The sequence below is a fragment of the Gymnoscopelus microlampas genome (genome assembly GCF_963454915.1).
Source record: "Gymnoscopelus microlampas genome assembly, chromosome: 4".
In the NCBI taxonomy this organism is placed as follows: Eukaryota; Metazoa; Chordata; class Actinopteri; order Myctophiformes; family Myctophidae; genus Gymnoscopelus; species Gymnoscopelus microlampas.
The window spans coordinates 51375199-51393910 of NC_139941.1; the positions used below are offsets into that span (position 1 = coordinate 51375199).

The 18712-nt window shown below is 40.1% G+C and overlaps 1 pseudogene across 1 annotated transcript; it reads right to left on the minus strand.

The window, feature by feature from the left end:
- Positions 1 to 609: 609 nt before the first annotated feature.
- On the minus strand, positions 610 to 2359 carry LOC311043208 (alpha-soluble NSF attachment protein-like; annotated as a pseudogene). The gene is made up of 3 exons: positions 2327 to 2359; positions 975 to 1733; positions 610 to 616 (listed from the first exon to the last, which is right to left on the minus strand). The product of its transcript is annotated as an alpha-soluble NSF attachment protein-like (transcript).
- Between the last annotated feature and the right edge of the window lie 16353 nt (positions 2360 to 18712).

Below are 18712 nucleotides of genomic sequence, written 5' to 3' on the forward strand. Positions count from 1 at the left end.
CTGTGTAGCTGCTAACCAATCAGGTGTGCCTATTTCAATGTTCAAGTACCTCAACTACTCTAGTATGGATTACTTTTTGTACTCATTACTTTGGGTACTTTCTAAGTACCTCTCTGTTTCTGTGATACTTTGAGTACTTTGACTTTAAATATAGCAGCTGCACTGTAACTCTCATAGGTTTTTTGTCTAGGCTGTCTTGAAAATAGGGGTTTTGTATATTTTTTATTTTAACTTATTTTCAACAAACAAACATACACACTCACAGGTCATAAAAGCCATTTTCAAGCTAGCAAGCATAGTTCATACTCTTTCGTTGCAACCTGACCTTCCATCATATCTGCTCGAGGCAAAGGAAAAATCCTCTAAATCAGGTGTCTGAAACCTCTCATGGCCTCCTTGGTTAGGAGAATAGTTACAGACGGGAGGAAGTTGCCTAGGTTTATACTGCAGCTAACATTTCATCTGAATTTCCTTCAGATAGGACGAGGACCCACAACTGTGTGTATGAGTTGTACCCCTTTCCCGGAGCTCAAACAGTTTTTGAACATAGAACTATTGAGTACTGTCTGGTGGATCAGGCAGTTTTCAGGGTTCCTCCAGGTAGTTGAATTACACACTGGGGTGCATTGGACACAAAGGGACACAAAGGGGTGCATTGGACAAGAGATACATTAACAAGGGCAGCATTTCAGAACAGAAAGCTCATTGAAAAACAGTAAGGGAAACAATGGCAGTCACACGTGCAAATTACCAAGCAGGTTTTGACCAGAACAAAGTGACTTGTTTTACAGTGGTCACAGGAGAGCTACAGGCAAGTCAGAAGACATAAAAAATAATCTGGTCATGATAAGTTGAGTTAATAAAAACTCCCTCCCTCTCTCTCTCTCTCTCCCTCTCTCTCTCCCCCTCTCTCTCTCTCTCCCTCTCCCCCCCTCTTGAAGCCCCTGTGGGGGTCAAAGCAGGTCTGTGTCAACAGGTCTGTGTCATTCTGTATGGTTCTCTTAATTTTTAGTAGCATGGCAGAGAGACAATTGTCCAGTTTGGAGATATCGTCAAATTCCTTCACCGAATCGGTATACATGTCAACATTTCGTTCCTCAAAGGCATATAGAAGTTTCTTCAACAGCTTGCATTCTCGAGAACGTGAAAAGGCTGGAAACATTTCTTCATACTTCTGTACCGCAAGTTTTGCATTCAGCATATGTACACAGAAGTGACAGAGCGCTGCTTTGAAGAAGTGATCTTTTGCCATGTAATAAGGCAGTGTACTTTTCATTGCATGGGTTCCAAGATGTTCATACATCTCAATGGCTTTTGGGTACTGCTCCAGCTGAGCTGCATAGGTTGCAACTTTGACTAGGCACTTGTTTGCACTGCGGGTGTAACCTTCTCTCTTGTAATAGTCTGCTGCCTGTTCATAATGACCAATAGCCTTATCAACTTCAACCAGCTTGGTCTCATATATTGCAGCAATGGAGATGTGAATTATGGCTGCGTTGGTGAACCACCCCATGTCAGTGTAGGCTTCAATAGCTTGGGTCAAACAGGTTATCCCCTTTTTTGGATCTGTTTCTTTGAAGACATATGCAGCATCTACAAAGTTAGTTGCTGCAGCATGTTTTCTCTGCATTTGTAGGTGATGAAAGGCAGCTTGCAAAAAGGCATTCCCTTTTTTTTCCTTCTTGTACATATTTGCTGCACTTGCATACGTCACAGGCCTCCTTGTAAATGAGCTGCAGAACATGTTTGAGAGAAGCAACTGTCAAGTTAATACTGTGATGAAAACGGGAGCACAGTGTGTGTGTGTGTGTGTGTGTGTGTGTGTGTGTGTGTGTGTGTGTGTGTGTGTGTGTGTGTGTGTGTGTGTGTGTGTGTGTGTGTGTGTGTAAGCCCCCACCTCTCAGTCAGGGGTGGAAACCCCATATTTTCATATTTTCATGATTTTTCAAAAATAGCAGATCTACAAGCTCGTAGCGCGGCACTCGGTGCCGTGCTATGAGCTTGTAGAGAATATCAGAATATTGAGGATTTACACAAAAAAAGAGCAAGACAACAATCTAACTACAAGATCTACATGCTGTAAGCTTGTGGATCTGCTATTTTTTTGAAAAATCGTGAAAATGTGTGCAAATATTTTGATTTAACTCTATTCTAAGACCTGGAAAGCATCTGTGTCATGTGTAAATGTTGGCAAAATGTTTCCCAACATTTAAAAAAAAAAGCTCATAGCTTGCAGATCTGCTATTTTTTTTTAAATCGTGAAAATGTGTGCAAATCCATAGTTGCATGGATCCAGCGGAAGCGTATTAATTAGCTGTATGGCCACATCGGGCTTCGATAGCCAAGTTGGCTCTGCCATGGCATTTTCTTTCTGGAGTGAAGATTCTGGACAGAGATCTGATAATGTTTTGCTTTTTCAGAATAATGGAGAATTAGTATTTGATATGCTCAGTCAAGTGTACAGTAACATCTTTAGTTCTGTGGAGCCCAATAATGGATCTCTGGGGGGGGATACGATGAATTATGCTGATCTAGTATTGTCTTCCTCAACAGTGAACAGTATGTGCTCGTACTTGGAAGAGAATAATAGTATCTCAAGCGAAAACGTTGAGTTGGATGTTTCCCAGAGTGAAGACGAGATGTCGGAAGATGACGAGATGTCGGAAGAACCAGCCTTGGCCGAAAACTCGACGAACCACTCTTACCACCTACGCCATAGGGTTGTCCGCTGGTGTTATGAGAGAAATGATGAGCAAGCAGCAGTGCAAAACCCTCCCATACTCGGGGGAAAAATATGCCCAGAGTGTGACAAACATGCAGCCCAGTTCAACGCTGCTGTGGACCAATACGATCGAACATTATTCCGCTATGCCCACGCATTGCAAGAATTTATTTTAGGCTTCAGATCAGTCCTGGAGCGATTCCCTTCGCTGAAGACAGACCACGGTGGCAACAAGCACCTTAAGCACATTGTGGAGGCCGCACTGGGACGTAAAGATTTTGTAAGTGAAATTCTGGCCATATCCACAAGCACACTGGCGAATGTCGCTTGCAGTGCAGAACCCTCATCGGAACAGGACGTGCTCTCTGTGACAGAAGCACTCAAGTGTCATTTTTCAGACTCCGAAGCCTTGAGGCACTTCATAAGGTCATATGAGATTCTGTACTTTCGTTACATGCAGGTGTGGCGAGATCTGAACGCGAAGGTGCGTTGCGATCTCCCCCTGATTGAGTTTTTGACGCTGACAAGTAGCAGACCTGGTGCAGAGGGACCAGAGCCCTGGTCAGAGGCCTTGGCCTACGGGGCCCGAATGGAAGAAAGAATTCAACTGATGGTGCCAAAGACCATATCGGAATCGTGCCTCTTGGACTTAAGTGAGATCAAGGCTCTTCTAACAAAAGTCCCCAGCGGTTGCAACCTTACAAAGCCTGTTAAAGCTGCCAATGTATTGCTACAGGCTATCCGCTCAAGGCTCGATATGCACGCTCCAGAGTGGTACTCAAACAGGCTTCAGATGGACTTATACTTGGAGGTTCGTGCTGACCTAACTCTCATGAATGAGCTTATCTCACTAGGGGAGATCTCAATCAAGACCCTGGTCTATGACCGTTGCATGCTCATGGCCTTTGTGCGTAAAATCAACAGGAATGTATCTTCCCCAGGTGAAGTTCACGCACCCGCAGAGCTACTTACTAATCATGAACCAACATGGGCCCTCTGATGGGAGTTAATGCATTTGGTAAAATAATTTGACCTTTGCCATTCAAACACACAACTCATGTTGTCTACCTTGCCTCTCCCATGGTGGCTAAATCAATTAAAAAGATAATATACAGGAAAGACAACATGAGCCTTCTGATGGGAGTTCATGCACATTTGGTAAAATAATTTGACCTTTACCATTCAAACACACAACTCATGTTGTCTACCTACACACACACACACACACACACACACACACACACACACACACACACACACACACACACACACACACACACACACACACACACACACACACACACACACACACTCACACACACACACACACACACACACACACACACACACACACATGTCGTGAGAAGCATGGAACATTGATGCTGTGATGGACGACTATGGCCTTTTTTATTAGGCCTTAAAAGTAATGAATCACAGAGAAGCCAAAAAAAAAGATAAGTTGTGCTGTGTGAACTTTTACACTTTTTTAGCCTCTTGCTCAAAGAGCCAATTATGAGGCAGTAAAAGTACACACATGATTATCATTTTGATGTACTGGAATTGGAGAAAGAGAAGAATCTAATACTGATCGAAAATGCAAAGTTACAGAGAGAAGTGCTTCTCTTACAGAAATATGTACTGCAGCTTCAAAAATATGCAGTTATGGCTATGACAGGCTTACTTAACAAACAGTAAAAAGAACAACACGGTGTATCGTTTTGTAACGTTATGATATTTAAAAACATGATATGTAACTTTATATAGTTTTTTTTAACTAATGTTATAGTTTAAAGCACAATTTATAGGCACAATTTATAGGCCTATAGGCCTAAAGTCTTCTCTTCCACTTGAATTGAGTTGTCGCCTGTGTGTGTGTGTGTGTGTGTGTGTGTGTGTGTGTGTGTGTGTGTGTGTGTGTGTGTGTGTGTGTGTGTGTGTGTGTGTGTGTGTGTGTGTGGGAGTGTGGGACAGGGCCTCTCCGAAGGTGGGTAAATCAATTAAAAAGATAACATACAGGAAAGACAACATGAGCCTTCTGATGGGAGTTCATGCACATTTGGTAAAATAATTTGACCTTTATCATTCAAACACACAACTCATGTTGTCTACCCACACACACACACACACACACACACACACACACACACACACACACACACACACACACACACACACACACACACACACACACACACACACATGGAACACAGGGAGGTACAGTACGAATACAGATGCTGCTGTTCAGACACACACACACACACACACACACACACACACACACACACACACACACACACACACACACACACACCCTTTGGTATGTGTTGTTATGAGATTGTGGAGTGCGTGCAGAGAGAGAAGACCGAACCACGACTTCATCGTTTAGCTTTGAGTTTATTAGCAGACATAAAAGGATTCACAGCACAGCCTGGGTAGTAGAAGATAGGTCTGGTCATGACCAGCCCCAAGAAGCCCTGCAAGTCTAATGGTCAAAGTCAGAGACTTTATAACAACCTAAAAGGTCAGTCATTAGATCAACTAACAGGTTGGAAGACTGGCGCTTATTGCACCTCTGGCCCCCCCTTCCTCCTCTGTCCACTACCAGCTTAGGAATGTCCCTATTTAGTGGAGCAGTGTTAGGAAAATTAGATTTCAAGTCTAGAAGTTTAAGGAATGTGTCTGTAGAAAACTGCATAAATGGAGGAATTTAGAAGAGTAAAAAGCTCCTGTTTATATCCTGCTGTTTAAACATATAACTGCTTTAAGTTCAGTCACTGAAGCCACACAGTGGTATATAGACTATTATACTGTGTACTGTATATATACCGTATATTTCAATCATTAGTATGACTAAAAGTGTTAAGGTTTAGTTTAGCTATGTCATTATAACCTTATTCAAAGAAAGTGTGTTTGCCAAGGAGGAGAGGAGATCATAGTGAGAGAGGCCCTGTCTTTCCCTCTCTCATTCACTCCCTTTTCAGAGGAATGTTTCACTGAAAAGACAGGCACTAGGGATGCCTCAAAAGTAATATTAGGTCATAACAATTGTATATTCTTTGTTGTAATACTCTTATGGTAATATACTAAAAGCTTTAATATGGATATCAAAATGACATAAAATTACACAGCAGAAGTGAGTGTTAGTTCCCAGCCAGGAAATAGAAAATTAAAAATGCCATATACTTTGGCTAAATTATAATGGGTTCATAGACGCTTATCGCAATCAAAAGGAAGGGAGTGTAGGACCATCGAAGGGAGGTGAGGAGTGGAGAGGCCTGTGACGGCGATGGTGTGGAGTCAGCGTGAGAACAGCAGGAAGCCTCGTCCTCTGAAGTCAACATCAAGATCTTTTTGATAATGTTTTTATGATGTAACGCTGGGATAGGGAAAGGATGCTTTAGTGCAGAAATATCGCCCTGTCTGGAGCATCATTACTCTGTGATGAGGGAGAGATTTTTGTATCCAGCGCGCTGTTATTTGATTGGTATTGTATCTTTACTGTTTGTTTGATAATTCATTCTAATAGTTTCATAGGCTCAGAAATAATTGTAAACTTAGTTTAAGGATAATAAATGATTTGATCTTACAAATTGTAAATCTCCTGTCACTTTATTCAAGGGTGTTTAACGTCTCCCCATTTCACAGAACCTCTGAACTTGCACCTTGGTTATCTCTTATGGTGTGAAGGTGCAGATATATCATTTCAATTGGTGACCCCCACGGCCCGTTCTGTTGGGGGGACGGCATCCTTGGCAGGTTGACCGCCTGAACATCATTTCAGCTGTCGGTCGCGACGTTGCTTTCTGGTCGGACAAACTTGCCTCCGGAGGTTTAAGTTATAAGGTTTGCTGAAACCTGCTTCGTCGAATTCAGTGATTGATCACTCTAACCTGAGTTTGTTTGACTGAGATAAGCAATTGTCGTAATCCCAAAGCATTGGAGATAAATTTAGCGATTGTAGGACATTGATGTATAACCAAATTTAGCGGTGTGAATGAATTGTCATTAAGCTGTGTGTTTTAACTGTGCAAAATCGGACTTGGGGAGTTTGAGGGAAGACTGTTATTTATGGGAAGAGACATTTACCAGGTAAACTCAGTTATTTTAACGCACTAGTGCAGCATTTACAGTGATCCAGTATCTTGTTGTCACACAAAGTGCGGTTAAACCGACAACTGCCGACATAAATCAGTTTACAGTATAGCTGCCGAGATAAACTGCCGAAATATAACAGATACCTGCCGCGATATTACAGTATTATAACTGCCGACATAAATCAGTTTACAGTATAGCTGCCGAGATAAACTGCCGAAATATAACAGATACCTGCCGCGATATTACAGTATTATAACTGCCGACATAAATCAGTTTACAGTATAGCTGCCGAGATAAACTGCCGAAATATAACAGATATAGTCTTGACATTTATTGTGTGGGTGGATTCCTCACATAGCGCGCCGCGCTATGTGAGTTTGTATTGGGGAAAAGCTGGGTGGTGTGTACTCGCGACAATCAATCAATTGTCGCATCTCTTCTGTCTATCTCTTTCTAGTTCACTGTTAAATCATTGTATAACATACTACAGTTCATTGCGCTAAGAAGTGTGTGCTATTTGTGCATTCTGGCTGCTCCTAGAGACTTTTACAATAAAAATTAGAAAGTTGGGAGGAAAAAGAAAAAAGGAAAGAAGTGTGTAGGACAACAAAAGCAAAAAGTGTGAAGACGTTTTTTTGGAAACCCCTAAATAATTTTCCTACATAGTACGGTTTTGGGCGCTAGGAACTGTGTGTGTTTTATGTATTTTGGCCACTTATAGCGATTTGTAGAATAAACACTAAAACGTGCACGGCCGCTGCTTTCTCTGTGCGGCTGGTTGGCTTGTCATTGAAGATTAACGACATACTGCTTTGATCTGTGGTTTCCACACATTCAGTACTTTTGTTTGTGGTACTTTTAAAACATTTTGAGGCCAAGCCTGTTTGTACTTCTAAAGTTTATGCTCTAGGTTGGCTGTAGTACACCTCTTCATTGTGATAATTATACTTTTTGTTCACTACTGACATATACGCACACGCATGTAGACTCACAGTTAAGCCCCAGTAGTATATCACTTTAATCCTCGCACTGCCATTTGGAGGTTCACAAAAGGGAGAAGAGAGTACAGGATTTGGGTACTGGTGCCGCCCACACACACACAGGCAGAAAACTCCCCAGTAATAAATCACTGCTATAATGTGTTTAACTGAATAGTCTCATGTTTTATCTTATATAGATTGTAACGTGGGGGTTCATAAACATTGGCATTTTCAGTGAGAATCATAAGTGCCACATCCAGCCGTTTTGTTACAGATTACTGCGGAAGACCAGTTGTATAAGAAATACTGTGCCATTCACTAGGGAGTGGTCAAACGCTGTTTGTACAGAAGTAATAGCAGTACCATAGTCCCCTGCTGTGTTAGATTCCTAAAAGAAAAAGGTGACATGGCGGAAATTGCTGAGCTGAAGAAAAGGCTTCTCAGATTACAAATACAACAAGTAGAACAGCAGCTTAGTACGACCAAAAAGAATGCCAAAAAGAATGTGCCTGCTCTTAACGTAGTGCCTACACAGCCTGTGATGCCCGTGGCACCCACACCCACCTCCGGACAGCCGGTACAGTCCACACACATGTTTTCATTTGAGCAAATGCAACAAATGTTGGAAATGCAACAAAATTGGGTACAACAGCGGAATAACACTTATCAGCAGGGGGACTATAGAAGAGGTTATAGGGGTCCCCGTGACATGTCCCAAGTCAGATGTTTTAACTGCAATGGTATGGGGCACTTCGCCCGTGATTGCATACAACCCAGAAGGGAGCAAACACACGGTGGTCAGAGCCAGCAAAATTTTTAGATGAGGCAGAATGGAACAGACCAGTTATAGGGGTGTTAAGGCAGGGGGAGGAAGGTTACAGGGTTAAGCAGGACCAGCATAGAAGGCAGAGAAAAGTGATTAGAAGAGAGTATGACAGAGTAGGAGAGAGGTCAGAGTGCATGCACGCACGGACACACACAACACACAGTTGCTTAAGTGGCAGTACACATACGAAACCATACGCACGACAACAGCATGTCACACACATGAAGCAAAACTTTTTGGGGAATAAATGTTAATAACGTTATAACTGCTAAACTGCCCCACTATAATAACTGCCATTTTTCAAAGTAAATAACCCGAATGCTGAGGATAATTGCGTTCACATCCGAGGGGTCCACGAGGTTTATGGTCTGGACAATTTGCCTTTTCACATGAAGTGACACTGTCTGCAGCTCTTGGACGTGATATTACAGGCGGGAAGGGGTCAGTCTATGCGACCTGGGATATAAACAATGCACATGCGACACGTGCAGGAGAAGGAACTGTATCGACTGGGCATTTGGGGGTGCTCTGGAAAACATAAACTGTTTACATGTGTACATTTGTCTTCTGGCAGGAGGAGGAGTGCTGCCATGTGACCATTTACCGAGCCACTGGAAGATGTCAAACCAGGCTCTCTGGCCCAAGCATGTGAAAGCAAATTTTCCTCTGGCAAGTTGGTAATTAAATTATTGAATGGCCAAAGTAGGGCAGAGTGCACCTTTAGTTGTATGTTTAGAAAAAAACAAGAAAAAACACATTTTTTTTGTTTTTTAAGGGGGAGAGAGACAAGTAGCCTACTGATGTATTATGTTTTTAACATTAAAGTCCACAGAACAGAATGGAAAAACTCTCCTGCAACCACACTGTAGAATATGACCATTAGCAGATACATTGTTGTACAGAGAAAACTCACACTGTACACAACTATACACTGACTGGCACCCTGACCAAAGATTACAAGTGAGGTAGTAGTTAAAAAAGTAAAAGGAAGTGTGCATGTACGCTCAGGGTTTAGTGCACGATGAGTCAGCTAGATGGGAGGTCAAGTGAGTCAGCTAGATGGGAGGTCAAGTGGAGGTTATGAACAGACAGAGTAGTTTAGTTTAGTGTATTTCTATTAAAAGTTCAGAATTAAAAGAGTACTAAATCAACGGAGTATAGTATGGAATAGATTAGACGTGTTTAAATATTTCTTAAATGTTGGAAAGGAGTTTGAAGACTTAAATGGCATCTAGTAAGTTCAATAAGTAAGTGCGGAATGTGAGGTTTAGAAATATGACAAAAAGTGGAATTAAAATCCTATAAAATGGCCTTGTAGGGTAGGAGGGAATATCAGAAGTAATGAAATAAAATGTATAATAAGTATAAGGATTGGGTTGTTTACATTTTTAAATTTGAATATAAAAAGTAGGTTTGAAAACATGTACCTTATTAGCGATAATGAATAGTTAAAAAAAAGAGGTGCAGTGGGCTCATAACTATTTGAGTATGATATCATTCTAAAATATATATATCCTACTATAATTCTAGTAACCTCTGTCTGTCTTTAGTGGTGTCACAACCCGGTTCTCCTCACTGGCTGGACCAATTGCTCTGATTTTGCCCACAGTCATTGACCATTACCATCTGAACTTAACTGTGAAGCTCGTTTTTCAATTTCATCAAATCTCAGCTTCTTATTAGCGTTTATGTGTCAAACAATGTCGCCTCCGGGGTTGCCAGATCATGTGTGCATATCCCCCCACGGATATGCGTCGACCGGGTATGGTCTAGTATATATAATAATAATAAAAAATAAGAACGAGGAATGTTGTTAACAAGTGGCAGATGGCGCAGCGTATGTTTAGTTGAGAGTGAATACAGGCTAAAAATAATTTAGTCAGATATGATGGAGGTGTAGCAGCCCAAAACAATATTACAATAGTGTCAGTAATTCAAAGGTGGGGGGGAGCATTGCAATTGTATTAACTGTTGTACAGTCATCTGTTAACTTAAGTGACTGATCATTCCCCAGTTGAACTAACCACAGATCGAAAAAGTCACAAACCAGCGATTTTCAGGTCTAAAAGGGGGACGCCCCTGAATAATAAAAATGTGTAGAAAATGTATTACAAAGTTTACGGAACCTAATTGCATTGAGGGCCTCTATTTTTAACAGACACAGGAAACGGACAGGAGACCTACCCAGAAGCCCAGCAATATTCTGTGTTTGATGTATTTGCTTTATGAAATGCTTGATTTATTTACCAGGTCGGCCTACAGGAGGTTTTGTCTGTCTGTCTGTCTGTCTGTCTGTCTGTCTGTCTGTCTGTCTGTCTGTCTGTCTGTCTGTCTGTCTGTCTGTCTGTCTGTCTGTCTATCTTTTTCTTCCCCAGCCAGTCAGCAAAGGGGGACACTGGGGCAGTTTGGGTCTTTTGGGGTTCTGGCTGTTCGCAGTGGCATGGGAGTATGTGTGCTTTAATTACAATTTTTTTTCATTGCAGTACCAACAGACCTTTGACCTGCTTACTGTAAAAGCAGGGGGGAATGTGTACGGTGTTGCTTAACCACTTTTTAATTCCAGATGTGTCTACTAACGTAACCTCTCTATTAGCTCACTCCAAGGCCGTTCTTGACTCATTGACCCCACCACCAGAAGGCTACGACCCCTGGGGTTGGTTCTCCTCATGGGGCTCTTCCTGGATGGTTTGGGTGGCCAGTGGGATACTTCCCATTCGTATCCACTGTTGTGTAAACCACTCACTAGCTAGCATCCCCTCACATGACTCCACTGCCCGACAACTTGCTCTGACTAAGGTATCGACCTATGACTCTGACTTTGATCCAGCCAACCTTAGAGGGTTGCCTAGAGACTTGAGAAGCCTCATACCACATGACGGACAGTACATATACAGACCCATAATGACGTGCATGACATTTATCCTAGCCCAGACACACATGACGACCCATTTGCAACTTGTGACATAACACTGTAAATCTAGGTGGACGAGGTCCTTCTAATTTCCCTTTTTAGATTACACCTTCCAAAGGGAAGGTGTAAAAGGGGGACTGTTAGGAAAATTAGATTTCAAGTCTAGAAGTTTAAGGAATGTGTCTGTAGAAAACTGCATAAATGGAGGAATTTAGAAGAGTAAAAAGCTCCTGTTTATATCCTGCTGTTTAAACATATAACTGCTTTAAGTTCAGTCACTGAAGCCACACAGTGGTATATAGACTATTATACTGTGTACTGTATATATACCGTATATTTCAATCATTAGTATGACTAAAAGTGTTAAGGTTTAGTTTAGCTATGTCATTATAACCTTATTCAAAGAAAGTGTGTTTGCCAAGGAGGAGAGGAGATCATAGTGAGAGAGGCCCTGTCTTTCCCTCTCTCATTCACTCCCTTTTCAGAGGAATGTTTCACTGAAAAGACAGGCACTAGGGATGCCTCAAAAGTAATATTAGGTCATAACAATTGTATATTCTTTGTTGTAATACTCTTATGGTAATATACTAAAAGCTTTAATATGGATATCAAAATGACATAAAATTACACAGCAGAAGTGAGTGTTAGTTCCCAGCCAGGAAATAGAAAATTAAAAATGCCATATACTTTGGCTAAATTATAATGGGTTCATAGACGCTTATCGCAATCAAAAGGAAGGGAGTGTAGGACCATCGAAGGGAGGTGAGGAGTGGAGAGGCCTGTGACGGCGATGGTGTGGAGTCAGCGTGAGAACAGCAGGAAGCCTCGTCCTCTGAAGTCAACATCAAGATCTTTTTGATAATGTTTTTATGATGTAACGCTGGGATAGGGAAAGGATGCTTTAGTGCAGAAATATCGCCCTGTCTGGAGCATCATTACTCTGTGATGAGGGAGAGATTTTTGTATCCAGCGCGCTGTTATTTGATTGGTATTGTATCTTTACTGTTTGTTTGATAATTCATTCTAATAGTTTCATAGGCTCAGAAATAATTGTAAACTTAGTTTAAGGATAATAAATGATTTGATCTTACAAATTGTAAATCTCCTGTCACTTTATTCAAGGGTGTTTAACGTCTCCCCATTTCACAGAACCTCTGAACTTGCACCTTGGTTATCTCTTATGGTGTGAAGGTGCAGATATATCATTTCAGCAGGGATGAGAGACAGAGAGAGGGAGAAAATGTAGGGCCCTCCGCTCTACCTACTTTCCAGCGGCCTTCATATAAAGTTTCTATAAAGTGTTTACATGTTATTGATCATGCATTAATTCACAACAGTGTATGTTCCTTTGATATTCTGAGAGAGAGAGAGACACAGCACATGTATGATCAAACACAAAAGAACATAAACAAATTCATTAGCGTTAATTCTTCAACTCTTCACTCTTCACACCATAATCACTACACTATATTAAATGCAGAATAACGCATAACTCTCTCATTCATTCACTCAAACTTGAGAGTCGTTTGTTTACCTATGTTCACAGTGGTGTGTTTTTTTAGACTGAAAATTAAAGGTTTCCATATGCCATTCCATTTTTTTGTACACTCTCAAGTTGGATGTACTTGCTGACATTAAAAATAATATATTACTGTAATATTATTACTTTCCCCAGTAACAAGTAAAGTAAGGTATTAGTCTGCCTAAACAGTAATATAATACCATATTACTCGGTCAAAAAAGGCCTTGTTACTCGTTACTGATGACGAGCGTCATTTTTTTTTTCTCATTCATTCATTTAATATGTACTCTCTCCGTCTCTCCTAGCGGCAAGCTGTAGCAGCATGCAAAAATAGAGTAGATCTACAAGCTATCAACCTACGTCAACAGAGATGCTATATAGCTTGCAGATCAGTTCTTTTTAGCACGCAGCCTAAGAAACACACTACACACCAACACAAACACTGACAGCATGGCGGCGGATGGTGTTTACACTTTCCATGGCTGGAAATATCGACATTATTTTGAATATGTGGGTGTCAAAGATCCCAAGAATATTAATGTCCGTTGTAAACTTTGCGTGGGCAGAACAATACTTATAAATATATCGAATATCGAAACAATATTGAATATCGAAACAATGCACAAGAATGTTACGCAGACCGAAACACCAGAGGATGAAACTGATCGCCCCTCAGACCCAAAACAAAGTTTAAAAAGTCAGAGAGACTGCTGCTTTATTTTATATTGTATTTACATTTGAAAGTTTAAAAAGTCAGAGAGACTGCTGCTTTATTTTGTATTTATTTGTTTGACTTGTTTACAGTTTTGCACTTTGGCAAATTATTTATTGACTGGTGTAAGATATGTTGAAAAGATTAAGAAATGTTTACTTTATTGTTTGTTATGTATATACAATACAGTTTTTTGAGAGGCTGCAGCCAGTGTGTGCAGTTCAGATTGATGTTGTTCCTGTAAGGATAATTATTGTTCCAATTCAAAATATGGAATTTGCAGCAGCAAAATACTTAGAAAGATAAAGACTGTTGACTGTTTTCTATTGCAGTGGTTCTCAAACTTTTTCATCTCAAGGACCCCAAAATTGACACTTATTAGCCCGCGGACCCCCATTTCAAAAACATATGCCAGGGACCCCCATAAGAGAAGATTTTTCACTGCCAGCTACCAGTGATTCTCAACCATTTTAATTTCAAGAGGACCCCCAGTTTACATGCATTAGGCGACACCCATTTAATGGCATTTCTATCCCTGGGACCCCCTGGAACCCCCTCAGGTACCCCTGGGGGTCCCCGGACCCCACTTTGAGAACCAGTGTTCTATTGTTCCATTAAATTGGATTCAGTTCTAAAAGGCTAAAAACTGTACACGTCTTTTCTTTTGCGGGGGGCGCGGGGAAAGTAATATAAAGTAATATATATCAGTAAGGTAAAATAAAACGTAAACATTAACTGCTGTTCAGCAGCATTTTGTAACTCATGTTTTGAAAAGTGCTATATAAATAAAGTTATTATTTTATTATTATGTAGCCTACTTAAACCCTCTATTCTCAGTAAAAACTGACCTACGTTTCTTGGACGCTTTTTTCCCTCTCTGCCAAACATAGCAGATCTACAAGCTCAACACGTTGTGAGCTTGTAGATCGGCTATGTTTGGCTTATGTTCCCCCCATCTGGGGTTCATGTGGTTAATACTATTCATAATAATGTAATGGTGTTTTAATTTTGTCAAGCACCTTGACATAAAATATTAATATTATCCAGTGATATGAAAACATTAGCTAATGTTTTCATATCACTGGATATGAAAAATCCAGTGATTGGCCTTCCAAGGCAATATGGTGTCCTCTTTTAGATTTGAGTTAAAAATGTTTAAAAAAAATCTATGTACTCACATATTTGTGCAATTGTTCAAGATTTACAAAGAAAATGCAGATCTATAAGCTCATGGAGGTTGTAGATCTGCCATTTTTGAATAGCCAAAGTATAACATAATAGCTAAATCTAAAATGGCACAATTGCGTTCCCATAAAGTCTTAATGGATTAATATTTTATGCATTCATGCTTCTACCAAAAGTAATTAAGGCACAATCTTGACTGCTCAGAACCAGAAACATTTAATGTATTAACATTACATTACACAGGATGACAAATAAACTGTTGAACAAGCTTGTTCACATTGTGACTCACAAAGCAGAAATAAAAACGTGGAAAAAATAACATTATTTCTTGCAATCAAAACATTCACAATAGAGCTGTGGAACGCGTCTGGGACGGGTTGAGGGGCGTCTCACATGGTCGTCTGTATCTGAATCATTGTCAGAAATGGGACATTGCCAAGGTTCCGGTTGCCAATGCTCAGCATCTGGATCTGAAAAACATAATAAAAATTATGCTCTGACATTATTATATCCCATTAAGACATCAGGCACTATTCCATAAATGTAGCTAAAATATAAAATAATACGGACCGGGATTATTTCCGGGATTATTTATCTGCAAAGGCCTGCTGGAATTTCCATCTGAAAAACATGATACAAAATATGCTCTGACATTACAATATCTCATTAAGACATAAGGCACTATTACATAAATGTAGCTAAAATATAAAATAACACAGATGCTTAAAACAGAATTCAAATTGTGCTCAGACATTATAATATGATGGGTTAACTTACCTTTAGCTGCCATGGCAAACTTTTAGCAGTAACTTGAAGTGATGAGAAGTCAGTACCTGGCTATGTAAGATACTTATACACAATACTTATGTAGATATTTATACACAAGGTCTAATGCAGACACCACAAAGCTCCTCCCATGTCCTTAAACAAGTGATCCAGTAAGTATGTACATTAATACAGTCAGGCCCCATGTCCAACCTTCTGATAAGCCACGTTTGAGTGTGTGTGTGTGTGTGTGTGTGTGTGTGTGTGTGTGTGTGTGTGTGTGTGTGTGTGTGTGTGTGTGTGTGTGTGTGTGTGTGTGTGTGTGTGTGTGTGTGTGTGTGCATATTCTTTTGTTTAACTGTTAATCAGAATGATTTGCTTTAATTTTTTTTATATTGCTTTTAAAAAACAGAAATGTGTTTGTGTAAAGTCTCAGGCTAGACGTTGCTGCCACCTGCTGATGACTTAAACACACTCTCTGCAGTAAGTGTAAGGTAAGGTAAGTGGTTGCATTCTGGGCTTGGATCAATGGAACTAACATAGCATACTCTTAAGATCCTATTTAGCTAAAAATACCACAAAATTGTTTGTAAATAAATATATTCATGTCATGTTATCATAAAAATCGTAGTGTTTTGCCATTTATTTGAGGGCCCGCTTGTTACCCAACCTGTGGGCCGGGGTCTACATGTTGGCAATCGCTGTTATAGGCTTTATGCACAGCAGCCATATTGGAAAGGATTTGGGCCTCTTACTTCATGGTTTACAAGCATGATTTTTTGCTTTTTCCTGGTGTTAGCTGTATCATTCATGGGATGTTCTTTATATATTATTTTACTGCAATATTGTGGCCAGAGATGATGAAATGTTCATACTTATGAACACAATTTGCACAGAATGGGACCTAAAAACTATGCTAAATAAGCCCCAAAAATATATAACATAAACTCAGGCCTTTATTTAAATTACCAATTTTCTCTCTTTTTTTTTTTTTGAAAATCATGAAAATATGTGCATATCTTAAAGGCCTGGCCATCATTTCAACAAATATGTATATAAATATTCATATATATAATTCTTCATTGCTCTTTTAAAGGTATTTACTGTGTTTCACTAGAAGAGAAAAAAAAACAGAAAATAAATACACCATGCAACAGGTTATGCATAGACACTTTAATTGGTTTGAGGTATGAGGGTTAGAAATGAAATAATTATATACAACAACAATCATTTTGAGTCTTTCAATGCAAAATGCAATACATTTGAATACATAACATAAAAGAACAAGTACAAAATAAAAGATTGTCAGGCAAGACGCTGCTGCCATCTGTTGGTGACAATTATGAACAACAACCCTACTGAACAACCCTACAAAACAATTCACATCAAATACATGGTTGGTTACACCATTGGTTCTCAAAGTGGGGTCCGGGGACCCCCAGGGGTACCTGAGGGGGTTCCAGGGGGTCCCCAGCTAAAGGAGGATAGTTAGGAACCAAATGGACCCTTGTGGGTCTGTAACTCTGAGAGTGTACAAATGGAACCCTAACGGGTCCATTTGGTTCCATTTGTACACTCTCAGAGTTAAATTAACATTGATTTTACAATATAAATTGGGTCCCTGGCATGTATTTTTGAAAACAACAACATCCCTACTATCAGGCAAAACAATTCACATCAAATAAATGTTGGTTACACAGTTATTACAAAAGATTAATATAGGATAATAATAATTTTGATTCAAGAGAGAACAAAAACATTATTCATTTCACAATTATATTATGATTGAACAGATAACTTGCTTGTAAAAAGGAAAAAAAAAAGGAAATGTTACATTTCAGCTAGTAATATTTCGCAGGGGCACCAGATACTGATGGAAACGGGTGCAATCCATATAAATCGTCTTCCGAGTCTTCCGAGCAAGCAAGCACCGTGGAGAGGTTGATATCTCGTTTGGAATCATCTTTGGGATATTGGAAAAGTTCTTTGATATAAGCCGACCGTGTATGGTCAAACTCCTTCAGGTGGCGTGCAGGAAGACAATAGGTTTTAAACTCACCTGCACCGGTTGGTACCTTGATTAGCCCACATATATCACGTAAAAAACCTACCAGGCTTCTATTTTCACAAGGTTTGCATCCAAGGACCAGTTTAACTTCCCTCCCTGGGCGCTGGTATTGAGATTTGAACCACAAGTTCAAGGCATAGACCATGTGATGAAAATTGCTACAGAGTTCAATGGCATTGAACTGGGCCCTGTCGAGGGTGATGATATTTTTTCCATGCTCAAACCATAGTGCTAGAATCAAAAGGCCATTGAGAACAATGGAACACCAGTGAAACTCAAAACCTTTATCCAAGGTCACATTGAAAAGCCTTAGTAGCTCAATTTCTTCGGCTAGCATCTCGATCTGCTTGACCTTGTTGGTTGAGACGGCAACGTGTTTCCAAAAACCAGGTAGCTGTGGGATGCATACGTATCTTTCAGCAATATTTTTTGAGAGCTTGTTTTCTTGACACTTGAAACTCATCTCTGCCCGAGTGCGACGTAAGACTGCATACACTGAAACATAGGAGCATATAAATAGTTATTGTAATTTTTTATTTAACACAGTAAACAAGCACACACACACACACACACACACACACACACACACACACACACACACACACACACACACACACACACACATATATATATATATTTATAAACACACTTACCATTGCTGAGTATCTCAGGAGGAAAAGGACCATTCGACATCAGCAAGCTTGTCACCGATTGATCTTCGGCTTGTAAGAACTTTGCTTCCTGATCTAAAGGCATCATCCATGGGTACTGATTCACACACACGTTGTTTTCAACCAGTTGGTTTAGGGTTACATTTTCAGTTTCACTAACTTTTTTCTCCACATGTTTTTTTTCCCCTGCGCCATGTCGTTGACATTCCTGCCCTTTCTTATAACATTTGAAGCACATATCACAGTTGCACTTCA